This window comes from Salvelinus alpinus, chromosome 5 (genome assembly GCF_045679555.1).
Source record: "Salvelinus alpinus chromosome 5, SLU_Salpinus.1, whole genome shotgun sequence".
NCBI classification, from domain to species: Eukaryota; Metazoa; Chordata; class Actinopteri; order Salmoniformes; family Salmonidae; genus Salvelinus; species Salvelinus alpinus.
Genome location: NC_092090.1, coordinates 87357144 through 87371940, shown reverse-complemented (window position 1 = coordinate 87371940; position 14797 = coordinate 87357144). Strand labels below are relative to the sequence as shown.

At 42.7% G+C, this 14797-nt stretch overlaps 1 long non-coding RNA gene across 3 annotated transcripts in view; it reads right to left on the bottom strand.

Annotated features, from left to right (window-relative positions):
• LOC139577157 (uncharacterized) overlaps positions 1–14797 on the bottom strand; it is a 71635-nt gene that overhangs the window by 40658 nt on the left and 16180 nt on the right. For all 3 annotated transcript variants that reach the window (XR_011675222.1, XR_011675224.1, XR_011675223.1), the window contains exon 2: positions 6435–6533. This is a non-coding gene — a long non-coding RNA (uncharacterized lncRNA). The remainder of the gene's footprint in view (positions 1–6434; positions 6534–14797) is intronic.

The following is a 14797-nucleotide window of genomic DNA, read 5'->3' as shown; positions in this document are numbered from 1 at the left end:
CTCCTCTATCTTTCTCCATCTCCGTTTTCTATCACTTCCTTCAGTTTTCATATCCAATCCATTACCTTCTGTTTGTATGATGGGAGGTTGAGAGAGATAACAGACATTAGCAGAGGACTTGATGATGTCTATGCTTGCGCGCATAATTGCGCCCCACCCTTTCGGCACACACAAATATTTAAATGAGATTGAATGCAGGATTTTTCATAGAAATGTAACATTCAGCTTCTACTGTTGTGGATGTCATATAGCTTCCAGTGCATTGGTTTAGTAAAAACACACACACACACACACACACACACACACACACACACACACACACACACACACACACACACACACACACACACACACACACACACACACACACACACACACACACACACACACACACACACACACACACACACACACACACACAGGCGACGGCCCAGACAGTGTCTGTCTCGGTCCCCCCTCCATTAGACATGCAAGAATGTTAACGTCATTATGCATTATTGTAAGTGTCTGTCTGTGCCCTCCCCCTTCTCTCAATCACCATATTGTGTCTGAGGGGTAGTCCAGACGTGTGTGTGTGTGTGTGTGTGTGTGTGTGTGTGTGTGTGTGTGTGTGTGTGTGTGTGTGTGTGTGTGTGTGTGTGTGTGTGTGTGTGTGTGTGTGTGTGTGTGTGTGTGTGTGTGTGTGTGTGAGTGTTCTTTAATATGTTACTGCACACAAATCACTGATCATAGCTGAAATACGGGCAGCTCTGAGCACTATGTAAACCTACTCATACATAGTCTACGTCTTTTACACACAGTTATACAGACTAGATGTTTAAGTGGATAGTCTCTAAAGCTGTTTTTGAAAATGATATCTAACTTCATTAAAACACAACAAACTACTGTTCAAAATTAGAGCAATCAATATTATCCTAAATGTGTGAATTATATTGAAATGATGTTGACAGTTGGTGTGCCATCCTTGGTCAGATTTAAACAGAATGGTAGATCTGCAACTTGCCGGTAAGCTATCTCTCATTTGAAAACCCTGAGCAGTCGAAAGGCACCACAAATTGTATTTTAAACAGTTACTGTGCAAAGTTTCAGACAATGTGGACATGTTGGCCTCTGTACAGTTTCCTCATTATAAAGATATATAATGCGTTAAAAAAAATCTCAATGTGCATGGTGTACGCTGACATGAATATCCAGGAGTACACTGTGAATATGTGATTTTCGAAAGGGTCTGAGGGTAAGGAAAGGGAGGGAGCGGTTGTCAATCCTTAATCCCCCTCCCTTAGGCTTAATGAACGCACTCAGGAAAATGACACAATTTTGATAAGGTTGAAGTGAGTGAATGGGGGTAGAGGGGACACTTTCATTAGCCGTGGCGTTAGTAGGATCTGTTTTGCATTTCTCTGATGCTCTATACACACAGCACTGCCCTGCCCTCCCTCCCTCTCTAACCTGCTCTCTTCCATCAAAACACAAGAGACACATTTTCTTTTCTATCCACTGCATTCAGCAGATGAAAACATGAATTGAAAATAAAATATGTAATTCTCAAAGAACATTTATTCAAAATGTTGCTTTAAAAGATTAAAAAGGGAGGTGAATAAGGAGGGAAGGAGGGAGAAGATGGCAGGTGCCTCTTGTTTGGGCTTTGCATTGTCTTAGGCAAGTCTATCCAGGCCCAAAGGGGGGATATTCAAAAACACTTCTGTACACTACAAAGACTAAAAAGACTGGTTTGGAATAAGACAGAGCTAAATTAAGCAATATATTGGGCCATCAACACCTTTAAAAAAAAAAGCTATATCTTAAATTGTTCGGGGCAGAAGAGGCTTGCCTACCACCCATCTTGGTTTCTGCAAACTCCCCTCCCTCCTGCCACCTTCCCTCTCTTCGCTGACAGCGATTTGCATTCATTTGCATGATTTTATGATGTGCATATCCTTTGTTCTCACAGTAAAAAGATGATGTAGGAGAAACCCTACCTACGCAGCGCTACTACACACTCCACTGATGGCCACTTGGATATTAAATGAAAAAAAATACAACTGCAGTTTTATTCCTTTTAATTATAAATGGATAACTAATGATTGTGTCACCCCACCCCAATGCCCTACCCCTGGTAATTCCGTGTATCAAAATTAGAAAAAAAGATGGATATGTTTCAGTTTTGTGGAATTTTTGTAACAGCCGTGGACAGGATAGAATGTGCTATCACAAAGCGGCAGGAGCCTCAGCTGATATATATAGCATGGGGGAAGGATCGCATCCAGGCATGAAATATGGAATTACATGACGAATAGGAAATATTAAAATGATATATGGAAAGTAAATCATTTAAATGAAATAGCAGCTTTCATATAAATACATTTTATAAATGACCTACTTTTTTCTTTGGTTAATGCTTTAACCTTGCCGCTAGTTATTGTGTGTTTATTACACATTTATTACATGATAATAACAGCTTTATCCTTATTGGTCAGATTGACAGGTGTAGATTTTTGCTTATGGACATCCAAAAGATGTGTTGTACGCTGGCACCTATTATCCTCAGTTGGCGATTCATCATGTGTGCCCAAGCACACACGCATAAACACACACAAACACACGCACACGCACACGCACACACACACACACACACACACACACACACACACACACACACACACACACACACACACACACACACACACACACACACACACACACACACACACTGTACCATGCTTTAATCATGCAAACGCATGCAGGGGACATTATGTCCTGTGGCCTAGCGTTAATGACATAGAGGCTGCATGCAGGTATACAGATGTAGGATCTCAATTTGATTACCCTGTTGCAGGAGAACTTTCAGACTTGATTTTCCCTTATGAAAAATTTATCAACCCCTACAAATATGGACTTTAAATTATAATCCACATAAAAAGTATAATTTCCTGTGGCTGCAAGTTATTTTTCCTGCTGCAGCAAACTGGCTCAAATTAAGATCCTACGTCTGTATTCTGGAAGGTCTACTCTAGGGAAACACAGGCTGTGCCTTATGAACGGCAACACCTAACAATCGCTCTCTGTCATACTGGATTTCATTAGTGCTAAATTAGTACAAGTAATGTTGTGCCATATACAAACGTAATAGGATATAAACACACAGGATATTGTGCATTTTCATGGTTGCTATTCTATAAATCGAATACATATATACAGTATATATATGTAACCACTGCCCGTAGAGCATACAGCACATTGAAACACAAGGCAATCATTGTAATTTGGATATTGTCAGGGAGTATTACTGAAGGATAGAAATGAGAGGCTGCAGTAGCTCTGTTTCCAGGGGGAATGTTGTCACTGCACATCTTCATCTGAGAGATGAAAATAGTCATCCCTTCTTGTTTGGGCTTTGACCCAATGATCCCTACCATGCTCTCACACAGGCAATGGCTGATGGGAGGTTGGACATCGCTCTGACTCCTAAAAAGCATAGCGGGCCAGTTACCTTGCATTGCAGTCTATCTAAATAATGCAGCGGTGGATATAGTGGTCTAACGACACTGACACACTGCTTTTAAGATGGTGACATGAATGCTATAGTACTGTTGTAGACACATCCTGATTAAAGGTAGATGTAGTATTTTGGAGAGGACCGTGGATAAAGCCCACATTCACATTTGCTAAGCATTTGAACTATAGTGAACCCAAAGCAATGGCCCGATACTGAAGGATTCTGATTAACAGTATACATCTAAACTTAGAAAAAAAGATTCCACAAGTGTTCTTTGGCTGTCGCCATAGGAGAACCCCTTTTGGTTCCAGGTAGAACCCTTTTTGGTTCCAGGTAGAACTCTTCTGCGTTCCATGTAGAATCCTCTGTGAAAGGGTCCTACCTGGAACCAAAAAGGGTTCTACCTGGAACCAAAATGGGTTCTTTAAAGGGTTCAGTGTTCTCCTATGGGGAGAGTGTACCTTCCTCCTGACTTTCATGTCCACAGCACAATGCGTTCCTGAAAACCTGTATGGTAAACTTTACTCACACAATTGACTGGAGTTTTTTAGTTTGGTTTTGACCAAACACCAACCAGAGGGACAATAGCGTATGACCTTGTCAACAGACAACGCTGGCTACAGCGTAAATGGCATCCTTCTAAAGAGAGGTACTGTATAGTTACATTGGATACACACAATATTACCATGCCAGGGTGCTTGCTATTCATACCAAACAATGAAACCACATGCTTGGTCTGAAAAATGTATATTTTTGGTATTTGATCACAAATCTTTGGCTTTGACTGTATCATTGGCGAAAATCGAAACTAGTGATTTGATAACAACGCTCTCTATGATGGCTATAGGTCTGGGAGTTTAAATGGTGAGTAGTGACTCTGCCGCTGACTCTCCTGCACGGCGACTCGGCCTGCCCTCCCTAATTGGCCCTTCAGAGCACTCCACCGATAGAGGGAGAGTAGAGGGAGTAATTACAGTGGGTACACTACCACATGCTGAGGCCCATGGGTGCTGACATCGCCCTCTCTCTTGAACCCTTTAATTTTACATCGCACAATAAGTATTTTACTTGAATACCAAGACCTACAAACAGCCTTTTGGAGTAACCAGAATATTCTGAATGGTACTAGAGGTAATCTCTTGGTATTGTCTGGTACTGTTTGGAGAGTGTGAGTGAGATCGGTATTTTTAGCTATTGAAATATTTTTTATGACAGAGTTGTATTTCTACAGATTTAGCATGTGGTGCATAGCACGCACATTAAATAGCCCAAGAAATTAACATATTGTCAATCTCTCCAGCTGTGTTTGAGATGGTTTTAGGAAGGCTGAGGTCAAAGGTCAAGTCAAGGATTTTTTTCTTCTTTCTGCCAATTCTGAGTAAATAGGCCATTCAAAAATCACGAATAATACCTTCCGCAACACATCACTAAAGCAAGCTAATTTCATAGATCGACCAATATGGCTGTACAACTAAAATGCTACATCCACACATCATCCACACATCATGTGGGGAGTAATACGGGAATGTTCCAAATGACCTCGCCGAGAACGCTGCCTGCTTGTACATCATTTGCAATGACTGTAGCCATTTGCATTAGATTGTTATGGGGTACACCTTTTAGACTGTGAGTTTGTGCTGATGATAAACAGTGAATGCTAGCCTCTGCCCCCCTGTGACCCTGGTCTTGGTACGGACCAGAGGAATGGGTCATGGGATTTGATATTGCTCATGGCCACGTTACCTGAGCTTCCCTCAACCAGTGTTTTTTTGTTTACTGTGTTCCCTGGACTGCTACGAACATCCAAACCAGTGTTTTTCTGTTTACTGTGTTCCCTGGACTGCTACGAACATCCAAACCAGTGTTTTTTTGTTTACTGTGTTCCCTGGACTGCTACGAACATCCAAACCAGTGTTTTTTTGTTTACTGTGTTCCCTGGACTGCTACGAACATCCAAACCAGTGTTTTTTTGTTTACTGTGTTCCCTGGACTGCTACGAACATCCAAACCAGTGTTTTTTTGTTTACTGTGTTCCCTGGACTGCTACGAACATCCAAACCAGTGTTTTTCTGTTTACTGTGTTCCCTGGACTGCTACGAACATCCAAACCAGTGTTTTTCTGTTTACTGTGTTCCCTGGACTGCTACGAACATCCAAACCAGTGTTTTTTTGTTTACTGTGTTCCCTGGACTGCTACGAACATCCAAACCAGTGTTTTTCTGTTTACTGTGTTCCCTGGACTGCTACGAACATCCAAACCAGTGTTTTTCTGTTTACTGTGTTCCCTGGACTGCTACGAACATCCAAACCAGTGTTTTTTTGTTTACTGTGTTCCCTGGACTGCTACGAACATCCAAACCAGTGTTTTTCTGTTTACTGTGTTCCCTGGACTGCTACGAACATCCAAACCAGTGTTTTTCTGTTTACTGTGTTCCCTGGACTGCTACGAACATCCAAGGGTTTACTCTGATATTCTCCATATAGCCTAACTTTTACACACTCACATGCAAACACATTTAAACAAAACAAATATGTATCTTGTTTTGGTGATTACTGAACAATTCATTTATACATTTATTAATTAGTAGGTTTTGTTATCTGTTTTAACAAACCTTTTTTATTATCTTTGTATGTTGTTTTGTGTGTTGTGGTTTTCATATAAGCCCTTGGGCTTCCAACCACATGTGCACAATTGTTTTATTTGTATTGTTGACTATCAATTGTTTTCTTTGGTGCAAAAAAATAAATACAAATAAAAATCAACACAGAGGATAACTTTGCTGCGGGTTTGCAGAGACACACACGCTCAAACACACATGTACACACGCTCACATGAAGATGAACAGAGTGCACGGACACACACACACATAACACACACAGCATGGTCAGTCTGGCATTTGCTTCTTTGTATTTTTTGGGGGCCCGTTGGCTTTCTAACCTGAGCTCATGTTGGTTCAGCGGTAGGCAAAGACCCAGACAAACATGTCCATTTGGCCTCTCTCCTGAGCAGGGGAATCAGGGCCATATTTCTCCAACCCTGCAACACGAGGGAACACACACACAGAGGCAAGGTTGTAAATGTAAAGATTTTCCATGCAGCCACTAACCTTTACATGTCAGATATCGTTTCTAGACAAAATCACAATGAACATGTTCCCTCAATGCAGAGGAGAGAGGTGATCACATGACGCTTGTCAACAGAGGTAGCATTTACCATCGCTAAGTTTGCTCTGCCGTATTCAAATTGGCAATAACTTCACGAAAATGTCGGCTCAACCTTTACATACGGCCACAAATAGCAGCTGAAACACCTTGATGTCACGTGACCGCTTCGCACCACTTAGAAACGGCTTTAAGATCCTTCTGTGAAAAATGGTGGTACTGTCAGTTGACTGAAGATATTTTCCAGAGTTACATCTTTAAATGCTTTTTCTATGTGTCATTAAATTAACCCACAGTGGCCTACTCAGATAGGTACAACATTGTTCTTTTGAATGGCGGTTAAAAATGAATAGCAGCAGCAGGGGTATGTACTACTACTATTTATCCTGCTATCAGTCACTTGATCCTAATCCCCCGCCTACATGTACATATCTACCTCAAATTACTCTAGCATACCTCCACATTAAAATGTGGTACTGAACACTGACCCTGTATATAGCTTCCTCATTTATTTTGTATTTTTCATGATATCTTTTATTATTTAAGTTATACTATTTTGATATTGATTACTGCAATTTGGGTTAGGGCTTGCAAGTGAAGCATTTCACTCTACTTGTGCATGTGACAATACAAGTTGAATTTGAACTGTACTGTATTACATGAATGGTAGCCCAGACTGGTCTTGTCAAGAGACGTTTTGTTGCATACCGATGCTCCATGAGGTGCCATGTTGTTGACCCCTGTCCCCCGGAACCCTGACCCCAGTCTTTGGACAGAAGAAGTCTGGAGTGGGGAAGTGGGGTCTAGACCCTGTTCTGGGGAGCACATGGCCCTCTGGGGTCAAGGGTGAACTCTCCAACCCACCAAGGAGAATCTCATTTATATCTACTTTTCAGAGGGAACAGCATCACTAGTGATGTCCTTCACAGCACAGAGAATGGATAAGTCCACAAACAATGGAAACTCACGCCAGAACAATATATGAAGTCCTCAAACCATATCTCTGCAATAGCTCTCCATAAAGAAGGTCACCATTGACACCTGGATCCGGTCAACCAAATGTGTTGACATTCATACTACAATTGAGTGAAGCCAGAGTTCTTGCAAAGTTCATTTGAGTAGCTACCAATGATGAACAAGGGACATGATTGATGAGGCATTGCATTACGGCATTAAACACATACTATGATCATTTAGAAGAAATGTGTTTACATCAATGGCTGAAGATGTCTGTATGGCAACACTGGAATGGGTATTTTCATCCTACTGTCTAAACACGATGTCTTGTGTCCACAGCTTTACAATGGGTGTTATCTTTATCTCAAGTATCTTTCCAGGGTCTCAGAGAGTTCTGTTGTGTGTCCATGTGATGGTCTGGCCTTCCTGACAGACGTCAACAGGAGACTGACAGCTGCCAGTTCTTATAAAGCCTCCATGTCAAACCAGGATGAACACACACACACACACACACACACACACACACACACACACACACACACACACACACACACACACACACACACACACACACACACACACACACACACACACACACACACACACACACACACACAGACTCACACACACACACCCACACACACACACACACACACACACACACACACACACACACACACACACACACACACACACACACACACACACACACACACACACACACACACACACACACACACACACGTAGACACACACACGTAGACACACACACAGACTCACACACAGACTCACACACACACACACCCACACCCACACCCACACCCACACCCACACACACACACACACACACACACACACACACACACACACACACACACACACACACACACACATACCCACACACCCACATAGACACACACACACACACACACACATGTATATATACACACACATACTGTATACAGGAAAATGGGTTAGCTACAACAGTAATCTAAAATAAGATGAATCTATCTCTCTTTCAGAACAAATGAACATTAACAATATGTTATTATCAAGTATTCATATTTATTGATAGGAAATCCAGAACAATTGAACAGATATCACTGGCATAAATCCCAAAATATGACAATGTAGCACTGGAGCATTGATGTATTCATGACAATAATATTACGTGGAATTCATACAAGACACATTTATATCTGTGCACTGAACCTGCTGAACAAAGCATGTGATTCCTGAAGACAAATCTAAGGACTGAATCTTAGATAAGTGATTTCACTTCATGATTCATTCAAATGTATTGGACAGACTCACACACACTCTCTCTCTCTTACTGTCTTTCTTTTTGTTTTACTACCTTTATTTCTAAGTGTGCTAGTATGTTCCTGTGGTTCTGTGGTTAACCGAGTCGGTGTGTTCATAGCCCTACGGCAGGGTGTAGGGTAACTGCTTGGCACCCCATTCCCTTTATGGCTTGTGAGGCTTGTCTCTTCGCATCTCTCTCCTGTACACCCCCATCCCCCTCCTCTCGCTATGCGGCTACTGGCCTACATGCAGGGAATTACTGTGCCACAGAAGCTCAGATACTAAGACAACCATTATGGAGACAGAGCACTGTGGCACAGGTCGACACAAAAGCTTGAAATCAAAAACCCATACAGAAACAAACACAGACATTCACACTGTTTGTATACAGTGCCCATTAATGTTATCAGAGTCTGACTTGCGTTTTCTGTCTCATTTCCTTGAGGTAATAATCCATTAGCAGAGGCTCAACCACGCATCCGTTTAATTATCCTGCCTTCTCTAGGAGCCTGCTGGGGCGTACCACGCAGCCGTTTAATTATCCTGCCTTCTCTAGGAGCCTGCTGGGGCGTACCACGCATCCGTTTAATTATCCTGCCTTCTCTAGGAGCCTGCTGGGGCGTACCACGCAGCCGTTTAATTATCCTGCCTTCTCTAGGAGCCTGCTGGGGCGTACCACGCATCCGTTTAATTATCCTGCCTTCTCTAGGAGCCTGCTGGGGCGTACCACGCATCCGTTTAATTATCCTGCCTTCTCTAGGAGCCTACTGGGGCGTACCACGCAGCCGTTTAATTATCCTGCCTTCTCTAGGAGCCTGCTGGGGCGTACCACGCAGCCGTTTAATTATCATGCCTTCTCTAGGAGCCTGCTGGGGCGTACCACGCATCCGTTTAATTATCCTGCCTTCTCTAGGAGCCTGCTGGGGCGTACCACGCATCATCAGGAAGAGGGGTGACAGGAAGAAACTGTCTGCTCCCATATAGCTGCCTGTTTCATATGACGACAGTATGTTCATAATGTGGACTACATCACAAGGGTGTACTGTAGTGAGAACACACATTTACAGGCAGACATGTGCACAATATAAAACACACACACTTACACTTACACTTACACTCCCCCCCCCACACACACACACACACACATGCACGCACACAAACAAACACACAGACACAGACACAGAAACACAGATGTGTTCTGCTGCTGGATGAGGGTTCATCTCTCACACAACCTCTCCGTCTCTGATTGCTCAGAGACAGCACACACCATAGTGAATGTTGATCTGCTGTTCATCTGCCGTTCCTTCGGCATGGTGTATTTTAGGGACCCCCGGTTGGAGGACGTCTGACTGCTGACATTTCCTTGCAATTCTCTATGTGGAACAGAGGAGTAATAGGAGGACTGGCTCATTGTAATGACTGGAATGGAACGGTATCAAACACATCAAATATATGGAAACCACATGTTTGACTCCGTTGTATTTCTTCCATTCCAGCCGTTACATTAAGCCCGTCCTCCTATAGCTCCTCCCATCCGCCTCCTCTGATGTAGAATCGGTTTGCACTCAGTTTGCAAATTACGGCCTGCACTCTGTTCAGAGGTGCTAAATAGTCTCAGCCGACAAACGCTACCGGTGTATCCGAGCCCTTAGAGGACATTCTTTAAATTTACAGGACAGAATTGTATGACTTCCTATCAATCTATTTCCCTATAGCGCTTTATTAAGTACCAAGCCATTGCAGATATTGCTGAAAGGCCCTATATACCGTACGTGGTGGCCTTGGTCCACATTGTTGAAACCATAATGGAAGATGTGTCTACCTACTAGAAAGCAAACTTCATTGGTTGCTTTCTCTGTACAGTAAATGTGGTTGTGTGTGTGTGTGTGTGTGTGTGTGTGTGTGTGTGTGTGTGTGTGTGTGTGTGTGTGTGTGTGTGTGTGTGTGTGTGTGTGTGTGTGTGCGCGTGCGCGCGTGCGTGCGTGCGTGTGTGTGTGTGTGTGTGTGTGTTGGAGAAGGGTGATGCTGCGAACTAGATTGCATTCAAAATAATTTCCTGCACTCTCTCCTCGGTTGTGCCTCGGGATTTCAAAAAATGCAAATGCTGTGTACATGTCTAGCTGAGCAGTGTGTGCGTGTGTGTGTGCGCGTGCGTGTGCGTGTGTGTGTGTGTGCCACTAAGTGTGAGGACGCTTACTTCTTAGTGAGCACTTTGTAATAATTAAGTGAAGAATAAGACAAGTAAGCCTGAAGGAGAGAGAGAGAGAGAGAGAGAGAGAGAGAGAGAGAGAGAGAGAGAGAGAGAGAGAGAGAGAGAGAGAGAGAGAGAGAGAGAGGGGAGAGAGATGAGAGAGAGAGAGAGAGAGAGAGAGAGAGAGAGAGAGAGAGAGAGAGGGAGACAGAGACAGAGGGAGACAGAGGGAGACAGAGAGAGACAGAGAGAGAGAGAGAGAGAGAGAGAGAGAGAGAGAGAGAGAGAGAGAGAGAGAGAGAGAGAGAGAGAGAGAGAGAGAGAGAGAGAGAGAGCTTCTTTAACTGAACCTGGACCAGTGTCACTTCTACTTGAGAGAGACAGGGGCAGCAGTGAAGCTACCTACGCATTGCTAAGTATGTGTAATTTATTGCAAATACTTGTTAATTGCCTTCCTTTCTCCTGCTGCTGGGTAATTGAACATTCACTGAGATTGACATACAGTGCTCTGACTCTTTGTTGTAATTTTTTCTAACAATTAGAAGCATAATTTGAAACTAGCTATGGATAGTATTGTTTATTTCTTTGTAGCCTCTTCATTGCAGTATGGAATTTGAAACTGTAGCTAGGTTATTTTTGACAAAGACTAAAATTATATTTAATTTATTTGATGTTTAGTGTTTTAGGCTAATGATAACAGAAATAGAGTATGGCATATAGACATGTTTTACAACTATTGCAATGGCGGCGTCCTGTCTTATTTTTTATACTATTGGACTTAGTTAATGAATCCATCTTCGAGTTTTACTTTTGGCCTGCAAGCGAACTTGACACAGTTCATACCATGTTTTGCCAACACTTGAATCATTTAAAATCCCAAAGAGAGCATACCAATTTTCACATGCAATGTGACACAGAGATATCCGCTTTGTCTGTAGCCAAGAATTTGCTTAAAAGTGGAAAAGTCAAATACAGTTAGTTAATTTTTGTTTGCCGGTGTGACAGATGCAGTCCACACAGTGTGAGACACCAATATTGGAAAGCATGACAAGGGAAAATCACATAGGTGACAGTAATCTAAGGAATTTGTGTATGCAAATTAGGTGCTTGGCATGCATGGCTGACGATGCCACTAATTGAATAATTGGCCTCAGAGCACCGACCACGCTTCATGTCCGTGTACGCCTACGCCTGTGTGTGTCTATTTGCCAGCGGACATTTTAGGTCTACCCTCCTCACACGCTCACCACTGCCAAACGCCTTAAGATGGTGGCACCTTGAGGGAGAGACACTCCTTCAGTGAGCCAACCAGGCCCCTCCTCCCTCTATCATGGCTCTTCACGACAACACTGGGCAAGCACCCCTCCCCCTAACCCCTGTCCCCCTTATAAATATGTAATTTCCCCCTCTCTAATAACGATATTAGGGGCTGGCTCTGGTGCCTTGGCGTATATGCATGAGTCCTCTCTCATCAAATTTGCATAAAAGGTCCAGATGCTAATGTTACCGTGGCGACTACTTGCAGTGCTTACTATTCTATATTCAGCGTAGCCATATCCCTAGACAAGCCAAGATTCCACATCATTTAATTGCGGAACAGTACACATCGCCTGAACAGTCAGCTCCTTAAAAAGAGAAAGACTGGCCTGTTTTAATTGTAGCAGTGCTGCCTCTGTTTATGCGTATTTCAAGTCACCTACATCCCCCTCCGTAATAACGGAAGGTAAAGTAGTCGGCATCATTCATTATGTAAAAAATGGATTCTACAGTTATTTGAGCCATACGAATTGGTTGGTGGATTCTAAAACCATAGGCCTTGCTCAAATTAATTATAAAAATGTTCACATGAAAGGGCCCTTTAACTACTAAATTAGATACTGTAAAATGACTGCATGTGTAGAGTATGTGTGAGCAATTATATACCGCTGCCTTAATAGACCAGAGCAAAATGACATGTATGGCAACATTTAATAAAAAGTACAGTGTCCACACACGGTACGTCAGAACAGTAAAGCCACAAGGCGTCTCTGTTGGTTATTTGTAATTAATTGAGAATGAATAATGCAGCAACATGAAATACATTATTAACACACATTCATCTTACGAGAGGATTCAAAGCATATTTCAAATGCAATTATACTAATTTATTTATAGCAGGGATATTTGCATAATCAAAAGCCATCGGAGCACAGACATATTGAAAAGGACAGACAGGCAGGCAGATGGTTTAGGCGTATACTGTAAAGCCGCCATTCATACGTATGCAGCCAGAGTTGCTATTGTACGCGCCAATGCTCACAACATCAGTCATATTCATCTTGTTGCCGCAATAACTTCTGCTGTGTGATGTTAGCATCATTACCATTAGCAATTATGATGACGTAAGTCTAATATAGCTAGCTAGCATTAGCATATTTGTTGAATTCTGTTGATCACTATATGGAATGGGTAGGGAGGTATGTTTGAAAAAAAAATGTTATTGAATATAAATTATTAAAACGCAAGTTAACAATTGTTTACTACTTTGGCCTTTAATGGATTTTTTATGTTTTATTATTATGTATTTTATACATTTACATATTATCTAAATCCATTATCTGAGTGTAAGTAACACTGTGTGCTTATGAGACAAACTAAAATGTCTTCTGCATCCATTTTTGTACGTTTGATTTATGATGTTTTAAAGACTGTACATGTTGCTTTGTTCCTCATCTATTTTAGCATCCTTTAATTCAGAGTTAAACATTTTGCTCAAACAATAATATCATTATCAGATGTTCCATTTGCGCTTCCCGTTAACAAACAAACCCATATCATAAAAATACATGTGTACATTCTTAGATAAAAAGGTGCTATCTAGAACATAAAAGTGTATTCGGCTGTCCCCATAGGAGAACACTTTAAAAAAACACTTTTTTGGTTCCAGGTAGAACCGTTTTGGTTCCAGGTAGAACCCGTTTTGTGTTCCATGTAAAACCCTTTCTACAGATGATTCTACATGGAACTCAAAAGAGTTCTACCTGGAACCAAAAAAGTTTTTTTAAAGGGTTATCCTATAGGAACAGCCAAAGGACCCTTTAAGAACCCTTTTTTCTAAACATGTTAGTCGTGTGGGGTAGGACTAACTGTCATTAACGTCCTAATAAACTGACTGTTATCCAGTCATGTTTTGAAGGTAATTGCATGGACAGTGAGACATGGAGGTAGGTAGCTCTAATGTAGTGGTATGACTAACACCATGTCCATAACCACCTCTATGCAGGCTGCTGGAGGGAGGGACACCGTGGCAGAGCACAGCATGCAGGCTGCTGGAGGGAGGGACACCGTGGCAGAGCACAGCATGCAGGCTGCTGGAGGGAGGGACACCGTGGCAGAGCACAGCATGCAGGCTGCTGGAGGGAGGGACACCGTGGCAGAGCACAGCATGCAGGCTGCTGGAGGGAGGGACACCGTGGCAGAGCACAGCATGCAGGCTGCTGGAGGGAGGGACACCGTGGCAGAGCACAGCATGCATGCTGCTGGAGGGAGGGACACCGTGGCAGAGCACAGCATGCATGCTGCTGGAGGGAGGGACACCGTGGCAGAGCACAGCATGCATGCTGCTGGAGGGAGGGACACCGTGGCAGAGCACAGCATGCATGCTGCTGGAGGGAGGGACACCGTGGCAGAGCACAGCATGCATGCTG